The following is a 19,732-nucleotide window of genomic DNA, read 5'->3' on the forward strand; positions in this document are numbered from 1 at the left end:
ATGATAGACTATATCTTGGTTCCCTAGGGCCAGCAAGATATGGCAGAACTATTCAGCGCTTCACTATTTTGGAATGGAGTGGTTGAATGATGGGGGATGACATAGTACAGAAGACAACCAACAATGTATATGCTTTATGGAGCTTTCATCAGCTGGCGTAGACACTAACTGTTCAGGCCCTTAGGGTAGGATAAGTACGGTGTACGAGTGTTCCACCACCAGTCCCGACGACAGATGGCTCAAATGGACACAGTTTTGCTAAGTTTGGTGTCCCTGATGCCTGCACCAAGTATAGTGTGGACAGAGGGTATCCAGGTGAGCCAAGTGCTAATGATATCACTCAATACTTACAAAGCTCCAGCAATCTAGGCTTTACCTCTGCAATAGCCAGGTGTTTACTTCTGTTCAGAATATTAGATGTTCTTGCTTATTTCTTACCTTGTTTGGCAAGGATTTCCACAATTTTACCACCTGTAAAAAGGAAGGCTGGCCACTGTCATTGTTCATGTCACGATTTTCATTCTGTTTGTGTCAAGTTTAAAGGCTTGTTTTTAAATATCCGATTATCTATGACATAGATAGATGTGTTATATATAACCTTGGGATTTTCCAATTTTAAGATTATCTTGGTCCTCTGCATAATTGCAGCATGTGATACTAAAGGGCCTGATCAAGTCCAAAAACTGTAAGGTGGAATTTAAAGAGAAGAGAGACACTAACTTTGTGGGATGCTGCAATGAGGGTTGTGGGCGGCAGAGGTGAGTGGAAGTAAAGATCAAACCGAATCAAAACATATGTTCCAGGAACTAGGTGACAGTTTCCAACATATATGTAAGTTCTTCTCGCTCCACCATCCGCAATGCATGGCACTTGGTCAAGGGATTAGCAACTTGTTAGCAGCTTAACTCTGGGTTTCATGCAAGCAAATATGTTATATCAAACACTTCCAAAGTGCAAGATTTGTTCCAACAGCTGTTCAACAGGAAGTCTACCAACAGCAGTGTCCATGCTAGCAAAAGAACCATTTGAAGAGGTTGGATGGCAATTTGAAGAAAAAAAATCTGCTAATGTGTCAACGTGCCTCAGCAGGCACTTTTTGATACTTATAATCATGACTAACTCTGGGGTTTGCAGATACCGCACTTTCAACGGACAGAACTTGCATCTGACTAGCAGCTAAACAGAGACCCAGTGAGTTGCCAAAGATCACACAGTCAGCAGAAGAGCAAGAACTTGGGCATGTAGCAGTCAGGATGACATCGTTTTGTCTGTAACACAATGTCTGTGAGGAGTAGTTATGACCGGTGCAGAAGATGTTGGTGCAGATTGTGTTGGCATGCTGGCAGTGACACCCACTGTACCCCAATTATGGCCCTCTTTTACTACGCAACGAGGGAGAAGTGTGGTCCATTTTCTGTGCTTGTATTAGGACCCATGGCATCGTTGCTACAACACTGGTGTGCAGGTAACCTTGCATTGTCTCTCCTAACAATGGATGCAAGGTACGAAATCAGATGGGATTGGGGGATTAAAAGGAGAGAGAGGGGGAGAGAGGGGGGGGGGGGGAAGAGAGAGAGAGAGAGAGAGAGAGAGAGAGAGAGAGATTATATGCCATTAAAACAGCGTTTTTAATTCCTATGGATTCTAAATTATAAGGCTAGCCTATAATTGCGTTATTCTTGAACATTCCAGACCATTATGCATGAAAGCAGCAGCCCAAATGCCTTTCATCTCCATGGTCTCTGGTTTCAGTCAGGCCTAGGACACTTGGTACAGTACCATACAGGGGCCAACGGGACATTAGCAGTTAAATCCACACATCTCACTCACCCTAGTGACAAACCACAGCGTTGGAGGCCAAGTGGTCTCTAAATGTCGCCAGAACCCAAGGGGGCAATATAGAACCATATCACCCATAATGTCATTTTTATATTAAGTGTTTACTTTGGGGTAGTTAGATTAAAAAAGCGGTTTTCTTTACACAATGGGAACCTATTAAAATTAAAACGTAATTTTTGTTCATTTTGCAGGAATACATGGTTGATAAAACGCATTATGCTGTGGATCAGCGGATTAACGTGCTTCAGTAGCTGCAGAATTTTTATTTTGAATATGGCTTTAACGCATAATCTGAAACAATTTGCAGAGGTCACAAAAACGGTTTTAGCTACAATGGAGGGAAAATACTGCTAAAGAATTTGCTGCACGATTGCATTTTTTAATGCATAATTTAGATAACCTTTCTCCTTAATTCGGTATTGCATTGTGCATGATCCTAGTAGCCTCAGTAATGGTAAATCCCTGGAGAATGACATGGCGATTGTAATTATTATAAAATACATATTTCATATAGGAGTAGGGAAAGGAAAACACCGCCTTGAGAATAGCTCGAGAGGTCATCAATTTGCAAATGGCAAGAAAATGGTGCCTGCATACAACTGCCCCCTGAAAAGAGCTGGAAGGCTAGTTAACCCAGAGTAAATAATGCGCTCAACGTGTGGGCAAAAAGGGGCCGAGTTAGAACTTTTAACTAGCATCCTTTTAAGTCGGGGCTAAAGCCAATAACTGTCAAGAATTTTTTTTCTCACTTCAACAGAATATTCTGTCACTTAGCAGAGGAATAAGCTCACTATACAATCAACGCTGGCGCTGTATCCACTTGACGGCAAGAGCCTCATCACTCATGTATATGAAGAGCTTATAAGAATTATGGAGGCCGAGCTGCTGAGAGAGGATTCCGACAGTGGCACGGCTCGCTCGACTTCCACATAAACAAAATATAACCTTGATTAAGTTAATAGGAATGGATAGATTGCCATTTAACGTCCTCTTCACTGCTGGTTCCCCCACACAGATAATAACCAGATTTCTACTCAAACAGGTTCTCCAGAGAATTCTTCCCAAACAATGTCTGAGCTAGATTTTTTAATAAGTCAGCATTTTAAGTGTAATAAAAAAAGAAAAAAATAGGTTGAGTCACTGAAGCCGGTCAACAGTTGTTAACTAACCTTGTGATCAATGAAAAACTCATGAAATACTGTCAGTCTGCAACGATTTTTCGAGGTTTGAGATTCTGAATCATTCTAGAAGTTAACGGCACACGGTCAGTCAGGAGGAGAAGCCTACTAGCAGGGAATCTGAGCCTCTGCACCTTTATTGGTGGCAGGAATTCGAGACCCCTTGCCAACAGAGAGGTGTGCTCCTTTGCAACCTTGTTCCACCTTGCAAAAACTATCCATATCTTGCCTAATCCCCCTGCCCCCGGTAGGAAGCAGTAATGGTTGTTCTTAATAACCTACTGCTAGTATTTGCAGTAATGTTTGTTGTCTTACTCTGCCGTATTGTTTCGGATGATTAATGGCACAAGAAAAGAATTCCAGGCGTTGTAATCTCTCTTGTAGACCCCCCTGCACAGAGCTCTGCCAACTGACCTGAATCCATTTTTAGGATAATCTGTAGCCACGAAGCAGGGCACACATCCCCTGAGAAAACCATATGATGGGGATACCATTCACACGATTCCCTAGAGGTAGTCCTCCCAGCCTTACATCCTCAGAATGGGAGAAAGTGGGCGCAGGGGTTTCCAGAGGAAGCCCTGGTGGCTCGGTGGAATTATACTCCCACTGTGGGGACCAGAGTCTAACTGCATGGTAATGGACTCGAATCACCGAACGCCTAGCCAGTTTTTCTTGCTTCCAAGGGCGAGACACTTAGCATCATTCAGCTGGGTAACAAACATGTTATAATTGTCAAGAAACAGCTTCAACAGTGAAGATGAGTTTTAAAAAAATGTACAGTAATGATTGAAATTTTCATTTATGTGTAGAATTAGTTCAACCATCATTACTCCGTGATTAATATTTTCTTAGTTCTAAATGGTGTTCTTTGTATGGAGGCTACACTAACACAGGGTATACATCCTATGCATTTCAGAACCTTTTCTTCGTCAGACAGTACGCCATCCTATTACATATCCCTATGTTGTACCACCATCTGACGGCACCGCCTTAGGAGACATCTTACCATTCTGATACCTTTGATTGCAAATGTCTTTGGTTTGGAACCGAACACTAACATTCTTGGCACTAGCCATGCCCAGAGTTAACAAAAATAAACCCCATACCCAGTGCTTGAAATGGAAAAACAGAAGTGCAGGTACTCTGTGCCAGAGTACCTGCTTGTTTGAGAAGTGCCGGTACTCTCCGAATATAAGTATTACATTTTTCTAGGGAAGTGCAGGTACTCTCTTCTCCAAATAAAAAGGTTCTGGTATTCAGTACCGGACAGTACCGGCCCATTTAAAGCACTGCACGTACCTTTAATTGCTTTATGTAGCTTCTTTTCAGTGAGGCTGCATAAGACGTTGGGAGGAAAGATACTCTCCTTCCTTGCTGAACTCTCGAGCCTTGCTGCAGAGAACTTAGCAACCTGGAGAATCAGAAGTATAATAGGACTAAGTCGAATGGTTTATAGATATGTTTAGAAGTGGAAGGCCCTAGTACAAAGATGACAGTAGCAAGAAGGATATGGTGCTAGAGTATTGTTGCCTAAATATCTGCCACAAAAACAGTGTTGCACTTATTGCTTACTAATATATTACTCAATTTGAGTCGATAACGGAAAATCTACACACAATGGAGTGATAGGTTTGTAATACTTCGTAAAGGGTATGTCGGGCACAACATTTCCATTAGACAATATTTTTATTAACAATATTTGGACATATCACGAAGATCAGATCCGGGCTTACAGTGGGCTGTAAAAGCAGCCCCACTCTCAGCCACGGATCAAAGAAGACAGTAGTGGGTTGGGAAACAAAAGAATGATTTTTGAAAAGACGAATCTCACTTAATAACAATGCATGCTTCCTAAGGCCTTACAACCGCTGTATGGCAAAGATCATGGCATGACTAATTTTCTGCTTGCCATGTATAAAGGCACTAAGGTTATTGGCACCCTCCATGAAATGTTGATAGCTACTCAGGCAGATAAGAAGGAATTAAATGCTTGCAGTAACCATTGTCTGCCTGTTAGGTTCAGTGAAATGTTGAAGCAGAGGCGTGAAATAAACTAAGCCTACTGGTTTATCAGAGATGATATTTAGGGTAGCAAACAGTAAAATAATCATCGCCGCACATTCCGACAGATGTTATCAGCTATTATTAGTCCATAACCATCACCTTTTGTAAGTGCATGACAGTGCATAAATTGAGGCCACTAGCTGTCCACAGTACTATTTGCTGTACTTGCGCTGTGCGCACAAATTAATCTAAGGATTCAAACTCAGTTTTTAGCCTCCAGCATCAATATCCTTAACTTTGCAGACATTTTTCAGTTTTCAATTAGGCTTTGTTATGTCTATTTAATTTATAAATCAATTAAGATTATTTATAATTTTCTAGACAGTTGTGGACCCCGCTGAGTAGGTGTGGCGGACACCCAGAGGTCAGTGGACCACACTCCAAGAGTCACTTCAGTAGACCATTAAGAAAGCTTGCAGCATGAGTAACTAGAGCAATTCAAACACAATTCTTCTTGTGCCTAAATGAGCAGAGAATCCTCATACCCTTGAGTGATAAGGGAGGACATAAAGCAGATCCATTTAGCAGGTGTGGAAGGTGGCAACTCTGCTCAAGAATATTGGCAGCTGATTTAGGGAGTTCCACATCAAAAAGTTCTGAGTAGAACAACCAGTGGAGAGAAGATGATCCACTGGAAACTAAAAAAACAAAACAAAAAAAAAAAAAACGTATACGATTTGTGGATTTCAACTAAATGGGGGCATCAAATACAAATGGATTTTGAAGTTGCAAAGCCTGTAATTTGCAAACTTGCAGGGACAGCAAGGGCAAAACATGTTTTTGTGAGATGAGAAATGCCTTTCAAGAGACAAAATCATTCATTCTTGCAAAAGGGGTTCTGCGCCTCACTCCGAATGGCAATTAGGAATGGGAGTGGAAGGGTGGGAGGGGTCTCCACCGTATTGTGATTTACAATGACTTATATAGTGGTTTGTGACTGAAACAAAGGTGGCTAGCTACTAGTCCGATACAGACACCCAAGCTGGGCTGGTACTTATTTCACAAAAGGGAAGCAGTCGCTGTAAGACAGCTTCCTCTTTGGGAATTGTGTCAGGAAGCATTTGGGGCAGCAGACAGTGGTCCACAAGACCAATGCATCTTCCACATCACATCATCCCAATCAGAAACCTTTAATATATATATATATATATATATATATATATATATATATATATATATATACATACACACACATAAACAGCAGACACTGTCTCTTTTATAAATATGGACTGCTGCTTTTTTTCATTAAAAAATCCTGTTTGGGAGTACAAATACAAGGATGAAGGTCTGCTGTCCCTTGCAAGCCACCATCCCTGTGTTCGTAGGAAATGTAACTGTTCACGAATAACTGCCTTTCATGAGGCAAGTTGTTTTGTGAGCCTCTCCAATTAGCCATTTTTGATGTGCCTTATTAAACGCAACCAACTTTGCAAGATGACAGGCAGGTTGCAAACATTATCGTGCTATTTGCACCTCCTATTTGCAGCTTACCTCTATATACATTAGGCCAAAGAACAATGAAAAGAAGACTACTCCTTTTGAAAGCAATAACTAGAGACATTAAAGAAAGAACACTCAATTTCACTCTATTGCTTTTTGCCCACTATGAGCAATCATACCCAAGTAACATTAAGCAGCCCTTCCTACCTCCTTAATAACAACACTAAAGATGTTCAGTTACCCATCAACACATGCCTCGGCCAAGAGACCCTGAAAAACAGTAACAACTTAACAAAAAATATATGACAGAGCTTGAATGAATGAAATTGTAAGTCAATTCTTTAACTTTTGTGTGTCCAATTGAGACACCTTAACAATGTCCTGGCTTTTAAGTACACAGCACATTGCAAGATACCGCTTGTTTTCATATAGTGCTTTATGCTGCATCTGTGATGTTTCCAAGCACTGTAAATGGGAGGTTTCACTACTGGACAATGTAACTGTACTCAACTGCCCAATGTCTGAAGGATTGCGGCAGCTCCCCCAAGTCAGGGGAGTCAAACATATGCCGGCTTGCTGTGACCTGACCGCTTGGTGTGGCACGAGCCGCTGCGACCCTTGGGGATAACGCGGCTTGATTGGCTAGCACGGGAGCGTCCCCGGAAGCACTCAAGTGCTTCCGAAGTTTTGAAGGCCCTGAACCAGCCCCAACCTTAAAAGGAGACGTCTCTAACTGGATCTTGTTTCTCTGTTTTCCTTTGTCTCCTTTGCAGGTTCTACACGGCACACTCCGCTGTGAACTCTGCAGTCGCAGCTCCCAGCTGGTGCCTTGGGAGCCACACAAGCTCGAGAGTATCTCACCCAATCAGAGGTGCATTTACGATCTTACACTCGCTGATGGCGAGCTGGGGCTGCGGATGTGAAGGGGCTGATGGGGGCCTGGAGCAGTTGTTAAATTGCAGTAAAGGGCTCGTTAAAGTGGTAATGTTTGCGTGTCAAGTTTTAGGGATTAGAGGCATAGTGTTTTTTTTTTTTTCTTTTTGTGCTGGGCAGCAAACTTTTTAAAAAGGGCCTGCTGGACATAAAGACAATGTATTTTGGAAGGTGAGGTATATTTTGGGCACTGTTTGTTAATGCTTTGCCAGGAAATCCGCATCCCTACCTAGCTGCACGAAGGGGCCCGTTTTGTTGCTGATAGTCTAGTACAATTTTAGGGATCGAGCTTGGTGGTTGTGATCGTTTTTGCTTTTTCTTCCGCGCAGTCGCAGTCTTGCCAGGTTGTCACTTATTGGTGGGCGGACTCTTACACGCGCGCACACACACACTCTGGTTTAACCTTAGGTTTCGTGTCAGAGTAATATTGTATCACAGCCCATGGCAGAGGCTTGGTAGACAGCATTCTTGTTTTGGTTCCAAGTATGCAAAGGTGCAGGTTGATTTGGAGGCACGGATGTGTAGGATGGATCTAATGTGCCAGATTTTGGCCCTTTAAGGCCCGCAGGCACCTGGGGGAAATTCTGGCAATATCGGCAGAGGGCTGCACCCAGGGTGGTATTTCCCCAGTTAAGAAGCAGGGTAGAAGTCAGGGACCCACTAGAGAGGGAAGTGTGACTCCAGGGATCCCCTCGCAGACTCCGCCAGCACCGACAATGTGGTTGCGCAAGGAGGGGTGGAGGCAGATGGGTCGGCAGGGATGGTTCCAGCAGCAAGTGGTAGCATTGTCCAGAATGAAAACACTTGCATGGCGATTGGGGTTACACCGACGGGGAACGTTACTCAACCTGATCTGGTGGCTAATCTAGCAAGTGTCCTGCCCTGGCTATCTAAGTTTGGGATGTTTTCTTCCATGATGGGTGGTGCTTTGGCCGGCGTGGCTGAAGGTGATAATGTTGAGTGCCAGGTGGTTAGTTGCACACCTTGATGGGGAGGGTTGGGCGCGCATACTCAGGTGGGTGTTTCTCTCATGATGGGGCCAGGAGGCCAGGAGGCCACTGCACATTGGTCAGTCAACACAGACGACAATAGTAGTACCTCTGTGACCGGCTGTGTGTCTCCCCCCCCCCCATGGCTCCAGCCCCCTGCTCAAGAGAGAGCTGTAACAGATACAGGGGCATCACTGCCAAGCACTGGGCTGGGGGATGTTTATTGTGAGCATGACTAGTTGGGCAGACATGACACTGGAGATAAAAGAACACATTTGGTAGGGGAGTTATGTTGACATATGTGAATTGATTGTGGATAGGCCTGAAAGAGAAGAGGGCAAGCAGTGCAAGGAGTGCTTTCATTGTAGGGATTGCGGTCACTGACCCTGCAAAAAAGGGGGTAGAGGAGACACTAATGAATTGGGTAAAGGATTCATGATTTTCCAAGCTATCATAGTGGGGCGTTTTCCGAACATCAGTGCACAATTAGCTTGCTACCAAAACAGATAGTATGTGCACATGAGTAGTTTGGTGATACGGCATGGAGGGATTACAATAAGGAGTCTCGTAGGGTCTACACTAGCATGGGATCAGATAGACTGAACACCTGGTTACATTTGATTAAGCCGCAGTGTCTTGAAGCAACTCCTAGTCATTGCTGTCGGTGGGCGCAGGGCAAGCAGCAATCCGGGTGGAAGAGTGGGGGGAGGCGGTCTCTAGTTGGGATTTGTTTTTACCAAAGAACCAGCACCAGACCCCGGGGACATGCAAGTTTAAGGATTGCTGTTTCTCACATGGCTTGCCATCCCATCCTGAAACATAAGGTTGAAAATAATCTAGGGACAGGGACAATAAAAAATACGAATTACCACACCTTTATAATCAAGGCTCCCTCTCTGGTTAATTGGCAAGCAATGGTGTCATGGCTGAATGCCTATGCCAACCTTGTGGCAGCACAGGCTCTGTATGAAGGGTTTAAGGTGGGCTTTAGAAACCCAGTGGCTGGGTGTTTACTTGTAGCATGTTGCAGGTATCAGCAGTCTCCGGTCCAACCAGAGTAACCAGGGCTAACATTCTAAAAATAAAAATAAAAAAAAATGAACCTGGGGAGGGTTGCAGGTCCCTTAAAGGCTGTCACATTTGAGAGGTTTGTAAGCTACCCACTGGAGGTGGTCCTCAAGAAACAACTGGGGGAGTACATATTGATACACAACCTTTCTGCACCCAAGGGACAGTCAGTGAATTAAGTAATTGATGGAACCTTATGCTCCGTCAAGTACGCCTGCCTTAATCAGAAACATCAGTATGCTGTAGGAGCAGGTGGGCCTGGAACGCTGCTATCAAAACTGAATATTGAATCCACCATCCATCTCCTTCCTGCACAACCGGAAGACTTCTACCAGCTACGTTTTCAGTTTCAAAGCTCCTTTTACTTTGAGAAATGCATGCCCTGCTCGGTCTCCTGTGCATATTTTGAAAATGTCAGCACATTCCTGGAATGGGTCCTTGGACAGAGGTCTAGGCATCAGTGGGTTTTGCATTACTTGTATAACTATCTTTTTGGGCCCTCCCAGTATGGGGGAGTGTGTGAAGGCACCACAGTCCTTTCAGGAGTTAATGGGGATCTTTGGAGTACCCCTGGTGCAGGGTAATACCCGTGGGTCAGCCACAACTATTGAATTCCTTGGGATTGAGTTGGACTCAGTGACGTGTGAATCTAGGCTCCCAGGGAGAAAGCTACTGCTTTTCTCCCAGGCCTTGAAGGAATGCTTGGGGACAAGAACGGTGACTCTGCATCAGTTACGGGTAGTGATTGGGCCATAGAATTTCAATCTTTGCATAACCCCTAATGGCCCACACATTTTCCGGTCAACTGTGCAAGCCATGTTTAGCTTATAGCAAAACACCACCATACTAGGTTATCGTCAGAGGTTCGCCAGAATACGAAGATATGGGAGGCATTTTTGAGTCATTTCAATAGGAGGAGTAGTGTGATCTAGCCCTGCCAGGACGAATTAGGAGATAGGTCTGTTTACAGATACAGCAGGCAGTGAATATTTCTGCACCATTCTGGGTCCTGAGTGGTGTGCTCAGCAGTGGCCGAAGGAATGGATGGAGTCTAGTTTGGTGGCTACTATTGGCTTTCGTCAAACTCTTCCCCATTCTAGTGGCCCTCACGTTCTGGTCAAAACAATTCTGCAACCAGTTTGTGGTATTCTGGTCTAACATCATGACTGTAGTGGAATGCATCAAACAGGCAGCTAGGAGTAAAATGATCCTTCGCTTATTGAAAGACACTGTTGCTGTGCTTAAAACTGAATGTCATTTTTAAAGCTAAACATGTGCCTGGGGTACTGAAAAATGCAGGAGATGCTTGGTCTCATTTTACGATGAAGGCCTTTGGGTACCATCACCCAGGAGCAGCGGCGATCCCCCACACCATTTCTAGAGCGACTATGGCGGCTTGGGGCCCAGTTTACCAGAACTCATGGCAGCCAGCTTAGCACCCCGGAAGAGGCATGATTATGAGGGGGCATTCAGCGCTTACTGCAAGTTTCTATGGAGTGTGTTGGGGCGGGGGGGGGGAGGAGTGAGTGTTGGAAGGGTAGGGGACAGGTTTAGCATTTCTTGGGTCCCTGAGGGCAGAGGGGTGAGCAATATCATATGCTAGGCATCACATTGCTGCAATATCCTCCTTTTTTAAGACACTGAGGCACACAGATGAGACATAGGTCTTCCTAGTTCAGAGAGCACTGAAGGATTGGCAGCGGTAAGAGGGGGCTAAGACGGATGCTAGGCACCCCATTGACACGGTTCTGCTGGCTATCATGTCTACTCAGGGGAGCATTTGCAGGTCGCAAGATTAGGTCAATCTCTTTATGGCAGCTTTTGCCCTGGAATTTTATGGGGCTCCGTGGGTAGGTGAGCTAGTGGCCAAACACAAGAGGGACGCAACTGAAGGTTGCAGTATGTTGACATTCATGGGAAGGGGCGAACACATTCTGTTCCATAGGGAACCAGGTAATGAATGCTGCCCCCTGAGGAATTTGGAGACTTTCTTGGCTCAAACTCAGGGGTTCCCTGTTGGTACATTCAGATGGCACACCACTCACTAGGTTTCAGTTCTGTAGGGTGTTATGCAGTGCCCGAGGGTGGTATGTTTGGATCCTACAGAGTATAGCTGGCACTTCTTTAGAATTAGGGCCGCCATTGCTGCAGCTGGGATGGGGCTGGTCGGGCCCGCAGTGCAAAGGATCAGCAGGTGGAGGACAAACTGTTACAAGCGCTATGTAAGACTGAACTTTTTGAATCCCCTTGTCTCTAATACCTTTCTCCCCATCACCTTTCTATTCTCCTGCTGACACAGGTGGATGGAGTGAGGAGTCTGGACACCCGCTGTATACTTTGGTGCCTCCTGTCCACACAGAAGCGGATGGGGTTAAAGAAGTCCTGATTATGGGCCACTCATATGGGAGGTGAGCAAAGGCTTTTTATTCTGCAGGTGGCTATGCATCCAGAGCCAAGGCAGTGGGATATTGGTTGACTTTCTGTAGTCAAAGGGGTTTGCACCTGGCTAACCTGAGGATTGCATTGCACAAACTCTTATCCCAGGTGTTTACACTTCTAGGGATTATTATTGTGCATGTTGTGGCAATTATTTAACTGAGATTGAACGGAAAGACTTGTTCAAGGTAGTTATTGTGGAGATGGGCTGACTCGGAAGAAGAAGTTCCCCAACACTTTACTAGAATGGTCAAACATTGTTCCCAGGTTGGACTGGAGAGGTGGTAAGTCAATCAAGGCCCTCAATGACTGAAGCAGGTAAACAATGAGATTATTAAGTTGTTCAGGTCGGCCAGGTTGTCATCTTTAGCTCATGGCTCTATCAAGGGTGAGCAACGTTTCTTGTAGGATGATGTCAGTTTGTCTAAGGTGGGTGACAAACTGTTTCTTGAAGATTTGTAGGCCTGGTTAGAACATTGGCCACGGCATGTGTGAGAAGGCGGGGGACGGGGAGTGGATAGGTAGTAAGTGAATTATGCTGGGATGTGGTAGGTGACATGATTGGTGTAACAGTATGTGTCCATGTAAGGTATCATTTTAGACCAAAGTGAAAGCAGGGGGTGCTGGCAGCAATTTAAGAGGTTCCAGGAGCGAGGGGTTAGGGGCGGTCCTTTGCATGTGGTCCTTACCTGGGAATCTGCACAGGCCCCTTGGGAGAGGAAATTGTTTGTAGGGGGTGCCTGAGGTAGGTATCCTAATAGGCAGACAGGAACCCCTGCACAGGAACACCACATTAGGGGAGCTCGGTGGGTGGGGTCCGCCCATAGGGATTCTCCAGATTTACTAGATCAAGGGCTCTACAGGGAAGGAACTCAGTTACCAGTCATGATATCACTCAGATATTATTGTGAATGATGCACAGGAACAATTTTAACTATGGATAGGAAACTCACATGTATTAGCATCTCTGTTAAGACTAGGCCTTAATCTCTGTAAACAAAGATGTAAAACTGTGGGTTACTGTTCATAAATTGAATTTAAAATGTGCTTTGCAAATATGTGTCAATAAATACGGCCAGGGGTTTTTTGAACCCACACCCAACTTAACTTGTTTTAATGATTTGGTCAATGTCGTAGGGGGTGTTGCGGGTAGTAAGGTGGGATTTTCCCAAGGGTAATCAGCAGCTGCCTGGCCATATGGAAAGCGGAGCCTCCCTTCCCACGATTCAGATCTCTGGAGATCACAGAGGATGGTTACCTCCCTAAAATGTCTTGCCCAGAATACAATTTTACGGGCTGGAACTAGCTTAATGTGACTCATGCCAGTGGGGCCTTGCACTGTAGCTAAGTATTTTGAATTTTAACCAAAGGTTAGCCTACTAATGTCCAGGCTGTAAAAGAGCGAAAACATTTTAAGGAAGTCCATCAAACAACCTCCTTGCAGCTTTTAAAATTAGGTATGAATGCTTCTGAAGCAGCCAAGAAGACAATCAAGCTGTGCAGGGGTACTTCAATTATTTGTGGCAATTACGCCAAGCTGCTATAGTAACTCACTCCAAACAACTCAACATGTGACAGCACATAGCAACAGCTCCCCCGCAGATAGGAGGCGGCTTCCAGGATGCTCATACTGCCTCCTCCCACCTCCAAGAACATCCAGAGATTAGGGTTTCAAGAGCAATTAACAGCACGATTACTTTGCAATTTCATGGAGGAAACGTGTCAGAAAAAATAGATTACTGCATTTTCTCACTAATCAGTCAAACTGCAATCCGGCCTTCAAAACACAAATGAGCTCAGTCAAAGCAGTATCAGAAGGCATGGGTGCCGGAGGGAAGGGGGTGGGGAGGAGACTTCATTTAAATGGGCAATCAACATCATTAGTAGAAAAGTTTTCCCTCCAGGGGGCAACAAAATAGCATGTCCTTTCGTCACTGCCTCACTAGACCCCCTGGCAAGGGCAATTCATTAAATAAGGTTTTGGTAGCAAAGATTCAACTGAAGTCTTTATGTACCTACTAAATATTCGTGGGCTCAGCCGTCCGTAATTACACCACCTGTTCAGAATGCAACACACTTCAATACGATTTTAGGCAACAACATTCAAGGATGGAGGGCTGATTTCCTACAGTTTGAGCCCAGTTCCTTTTCGCCCGCCACAATTTATCAGTGTGACCCAAGGAGATGGTGGGGAAAAAATATGGCTGTTTTTCAGCACATTGGGAAATGGTCTCAGTCCAATTTAGAAACTGCAATGGTGCATTACCTAGACTGGCACACCAACACCAATCTAGGACACGTGGCTGGGGCAAACTAAATACTCGGTCTCTTATCAGTGGTCTTCTCTGGGTCTTTAGATTCAGGAGGTTAATTTTGTGTGGTAATGTGCTGGCATGGAGACTCAGCAAGCTGGACACTGTTGAAATGCAATGCAATCTGTAGGCGCAGCATCCGATGCCAGCAAGGCAACTGATTTGTTTCTTTAAGGGGTCGGTAAACTAGGTACCAATACATTTAAAACAAAGTATTACAAACCTGCCAGTACCGTACTTCAAACAAGGCATTAAGAAAAAATGCCCATGAAAAAAAAATGAGAGCAGTTTATCATGCTGGAAACAGACATGACTAGACAAGATGACAAAAGCTGGTATTTCTGTTGGTTGTCAATCTGAAAAAAACTAAAAAAGGCTTGGTGCTCAGTATTGACAAGTGCATGTGGTTCGAAAGCTGAAAGTTACAGTATATTTACCAAAGTCACATGATGTTTAAAGCTAGCTTGCTTGTGGAGTGGAGCACAGACATGTCAAACTGTGAAGGTGTAAGATGAAACAGGATGCTGTATTTGGCCCTGACCAAAATCTGAAATAGAAAGTGCATTACCCAGAAACATACTGTCACAATCTGACCCTCATTATGGGTCGCTGTGTTAGTGGTTTTACATGTTTTGTACTAAAGGCCAGACTATGTTCTCCAATGGGCTTTTCACCTATATTTTACCTGTGACAAAAAGTCTTTGTTTGAAGAAGAAAAAAAACATTTTATTGCGTTTCAAAATGGCAGAAAGGAGGCCCCAATTATTGAACTGCCATAAAAGGTCCATCAGGATTCTAGGTCATGTGTGTGTTTCAATCAGTACAATCTGGTAGTGCCCAAGACCCCTGTGTGAAATCGGTCCAGAAGAGGCAGGTACACTTTTAGGGACTGGGCTCGAGGCCTGTACTAGGAACTTGTACCTTCAATGAAGGTAGGCGCTTGGAAGCATGTTAGAGGGCCTACAGAAATGTAGATGGCAAACTTAGGATCAATAATTGAAGTAGACCAGAATATAGGATAGCAAATATAGGTGGTTGTAACTTTTCAACCAGCATGTAAATCGGAGACTGTAAAAAGCAGGCTGACTTTTACTTAAGCAGTAGCAACACAATTTCTAATTCCTTATTCAGTCCTGCATAGTCATTCTAGTTAGAGATGTGCCAGTCTTGTATAACACATTGATAGGCTCGGTTTTTGTTATCAGTCTCAAGTATGGCGCTTCAGTTGTCTTATAACAGTTTTCTTAACTTACACTTTATTGGCTGGATCTTACTATCATAATAGCTTTTCTCATCAGGTTATCCAGAACAGATAACATCACTTATTATGGTTTATTCTCAATACAGAACATTTATTTTCAGAATGTTGTCTCTCGGAAACAACATATACACTAGTAAGAAAAGTAACTGACATTTCCACAGGACTCCTCCTTCTAAACTAGAGTAAATGGACCGGGCTCCACCACATCTGGTGTCCACATATACCCCACGTATACGCCAGGACGTGCTTCCAACCTATTAACAAGAGGTTAAGAGTTGGCTTAAGCACCAGCACGGCCACAGGCGCACTTAAATTGCTACCAGGTCACATGAACATAAGGTGCGCACCCCCCCACCCCCCCCAATTAAAAGGATTGCAACTAGCAAGCGGGTCTTTTCACCCACTTGCCTACCACAAAGAACAAGCCACCGCTCCACCCTCCAGCACTCCCCCAGAAAGTTTGCTCTTTTTTCTTTTGCAGGTGTTCAGGCATGCTCTGCTTTGCACTCTGCACCTCCAGGGACAAAAGCTTCAGCAGCACTACCTCTCGATGGGGCCTTCCCCACTACATCTTCAGCGCCGGTGGGAAGTCAGGCCCTGAAGGCTGGTGGGGTTCCTGAGCCAAATGCTGTCGGCGTGAAGTACAGCAATGAGTGTCACCATTCTAAGGTTGGGGTGGAGGGTGGATATGGAAGGTGGCTACAGTGACGTCTGCCCTGCTCAGGGGCAGCAACTACAAGTACTGGGCCCTCTATTCCCTATGGGTTTGGGTGATATTCACACTGGGCATGAGCGACTGGGTTTACATGTGTCAAATGAGGTGAAGGCAAAAAGATGGAAAGGGGTGTACGTGCGCATTTTTGATCTGCTTGTGGATAAGTCTGAGAAAGAGGTGGTTAGGTGTTGTAAAGAATGTGCGCACTCTAGTGAATGTCACCATCGGCCACACAAGAAGAAAGCTGACAAGATTTTGGTGAAATGGGACAGGGGTTTCTCGACCTATTAAGCCATCTTGGCAGAGCGTTTTAATTCCCCACGCCATTCCCAGAGCATCTGTGGCAAATTCCTCCTTCTAAGGTATATCAGGTCCGGAGGGGTGGCCACATCATTGCATAGGGCCGCCAGGAGTGAATGCTGTCCCAGCCATAACTTGGAGATCTTCATGACACATCAGCCCGGGGGTAGAAGGCAGTGCTATTCCACGTGGATGGCACCTCGACCAGGTACCAATTCTCTAAGATATTGAAGCATGCTATGTCCACAGTGGGTTTTCACTCATCTGAGTTTGGAACTCATTCTTTTAGAATTGAGGCGGCCAGCAATGGGGCTCTCAGGCGCAGCTGTGCGAAAGATTGCTAGGTGGTCCTCGGATTGTTATACATTATATGTGAGATGACATATTCTACAAGTGCTCTGTCTCATCCTGTTTTGTCCTCTCCCACCCTTCTCTTAGGTGTCTGGTGCATGGAGTTGAGTGACCCGTCAAAGATCCGGGAGGTTGCAGTGCATGCAGGAGCAGAGGGGGCCTCAGATGTTTGAGTCATCAGGCAATCTTATGTGTTGCAAGCTGGGGAGCTATATCCAACGGTGTCCGTTTCCCATGCACTGCAGGCAGGATACCGCCTCACTTTCTACAGTCGTAGAGGGCTGCAGCCCGCACAATTAAGGCAGGCACTAGACAATACTGCTGAGGAGGTGCACGCCTACTGGCATAGTCATTCTGCATCTAGGTGGTAAGGACTTGGTTCATAATGGATGGCGGCTTCTGTCTGAAATGGTGGTTCTAGAAATCGGCTGGTTGGTAAAGATTTCCGCAGGCGGTGCTCCCTTGGCCAAGAATCATACCCTGCTGGAGTGGAAGGGCAGCAAATTGGTCAGGGCTCTGAATGAGTTGGTGAGATGGATGAACAACAAGATTGCTAAGCTGTTTAGACAGCCCAGGCTGGCCGTCCTACCCCACGGTTACATAAAGGATGAATGTGTCGTCTTACAGGATGGGGTGCACCTGTCAAGGGCTGGTAATGAGATGCTTTCGGAGAACTTGATGGCTTGGTTGAAAAACTGACCTCAGTGGAGGAGCGGGGGGGTTTTAGGCAGATAGGTTTACTATGCTGGCCTGTGGCAGGATGAGATCATGATTGGTGGGACAATTCGGCTTGCCTTTCCTACTTGAGCATGACACCAATGTCACAGGACCCTCCAAGGGGTGCTGGCAGCATCCAGGGCTGCAGGGGGTTGTGAGCAATCGTTGGCATCTGGTCCTTAGTGCCAACCACCTGTGCATACTCAGTGAGCACAAAGCTAGCACTGGCCCTTGGGGGGGGGGGGGGGGGGGGGGGGGGGGGGGGGGGGGAGGTCTGAGGGGTTGAGGGGGTGCCCGAGTGAAGTATCCTGGCAGGCAGACAAGCCACCTGCACAAGGTTTGCACCCAAAGGGGGTGCAGAGGGAGGAGTCCTCCAATATGGCGGGACCCACCCCACATCACTTAGCCGGAGGGGTGGGTTCGGGATCAGAAGTCACCACTAGGGCCAGTCATGATCTCATCTGCAGTCACCAATTTGAGATACGCAGCAACTGATTTTGGATAATGTTTGGAAACCAAATGTATTAGCGTCTCTGTTAAGGCTAGACATCTACACCTGTAAATTATGCTGTGAAAATTAATGGTTATTGCGTATAAATGTTTCAAGTGAAGACTGACTGAAAAAAATGATTGTAAAAATAAAATATGGCTGGGGGTTTACAATTCCTAACCAAAGAAGTGTGTCTTACTGACTAAATGTATAGCGGGACCTGTGGGAGGATAACTGGGGTTGGAGGAAGGCCTCAGCAGTACCAGGCCATATGCCCACTTAGAAGAAAGATAGTTTTCAGTACTTTGGAAACAATTTTGGGATTCAATGGATAAAGAAAGGTGTGTAACAGAAAAATGTAGAAACCTCATCAGAACCCAACATTGCAATGAGGACTCTAGGCAGTAATCTCTATTTTTTTTTTTGCTGTGTGGATGTATTAAAATTCAAGTTATCTAAATTGCATCTGATTTCTGTGCATCCGTAAGTACATGAAAACGTAGTAAAACAGACATTATGTTCTGACCGGTAGCAAGCTAAACACTAACCTCATTCAGAAAGAATGCACCAGTGCTGGACAATAAATACATCAACACATTTCATATAGCAATGAAACAAAACTTAACATTTGAAACTCAGCAAAATGGATCTGAGCAGTAAGAACTGTAAGGGTTAAGACCTCTGCCATGGGATTATAACCCTAAATTGAAAAACACAGCTGGTATGAAGTGTTAATTTCAATTCTAAATACCAATCCCCTCCTTAGATACAGGAAATGGTATTTACAGATAAGCAGACTTCGCAACATCCTTTGTTGTTTGCTAATTGTTAATTTGCATAATACACTTCAATATCAGGTTTTACAGAGGCTTAATGAGACACTGAAAACAGCTGTAAGATAAATTATACAGCACACAATATAATAGAAGATTCTAGTCTGGAATTACGGATCTCCACTCGAGTTCTGACCCAACTCTAAACTAAAGGGATTAGGCCCTTGTCTAAAACTTCAGGTATTTCAATGTTTGGCTGAGATGGGATAGTGGACCATGTCTGCATGGCAACGGATTTTACTCTTTATTGAAATTACAAAACATATTCTATTTAAACACAAAGGAACGGATGTTCTGCTCTTGTAAACTGCATCTGAGAGATAAGCAAAAAATGTGGTGTATTCACAGCTGATCTCATTTTCAATACCTCACATCTCTTATTTATAGTTGTTCCACATTTAAAGCAATGCAAAATTAAATTGAAGTTCTGAAAGTATTTTCTGTTTCCTCAAAGCAGGTACACACAGAAACCGATTAAACCGTTTTCATAACCTGTTCAGCAGGACTTTTATCATGTTAAGCCGCACTGTTTGCTGACAATTATGGGCATTAAGAAGTCCATCATGCGAAAATGAGCAGGGTCTCATTTACGGAATGGCCGACGTCAGCCATGAGTTTAAATCCACTGTGTTGTCCATAAATTAATGTAAAATTCAGGTTACGACGTCTCAAAGCCACAACGAGGAATATATTTTATGTCACAGAGCTCTGACCTAGAGATAGACAAAATCAAAGTTTGAACTTTCAAGTTTTGCATAGAAAACATACTTCACGCGTGTTGCAAAGTAAACAAAGCTCTGCCTGTT

The 19,732-nt window shown here is 44.6% G+C and overlaps 1 protein-coding gene and 1 long non-coding RNA gene across 20 annotated transcripts in view; one reads left to right on the top strand and one right to left on the bottom strand.

Moving 5' to 3' along the window:
• The window catches only part of MSI2 (musashi RNA binding protein 2), a 1,016,916-nt gene that overhangs the window by 624,475 nt on the left and 372,709 nt on the right, over positions 1-19,732 (bottom strand). The window lies entirely within an intron of this gene.
• LOC138286403 (uncharacterized) lies at positions 7,219-17,837 on the top strand. Its single transcript, XR_011201987.1, has 3 exons — positions 7,219-7,392; positions 11,811-11,919; positions 16,974-17,837. It is a non-coding gene; the product is annotated as an uncharacterized lncRNA (long non-coding RNA).

The sequence above is a fragment of the Pleurodeles waltl genome, chromosome 3_2 (assembly GCF_031143425.1).
Source record: "Pleurodeles waltl isolate 20211129_DDA chromosome 3_2, aPleWal1.hap1.20221129, whole genome shotgun sequence".
NCBI lineage: Eukaryota > Metazoa > Chordata > Amphibia > Caudata > Salamandridae > Pleurodeles > Pleurodeles waltl.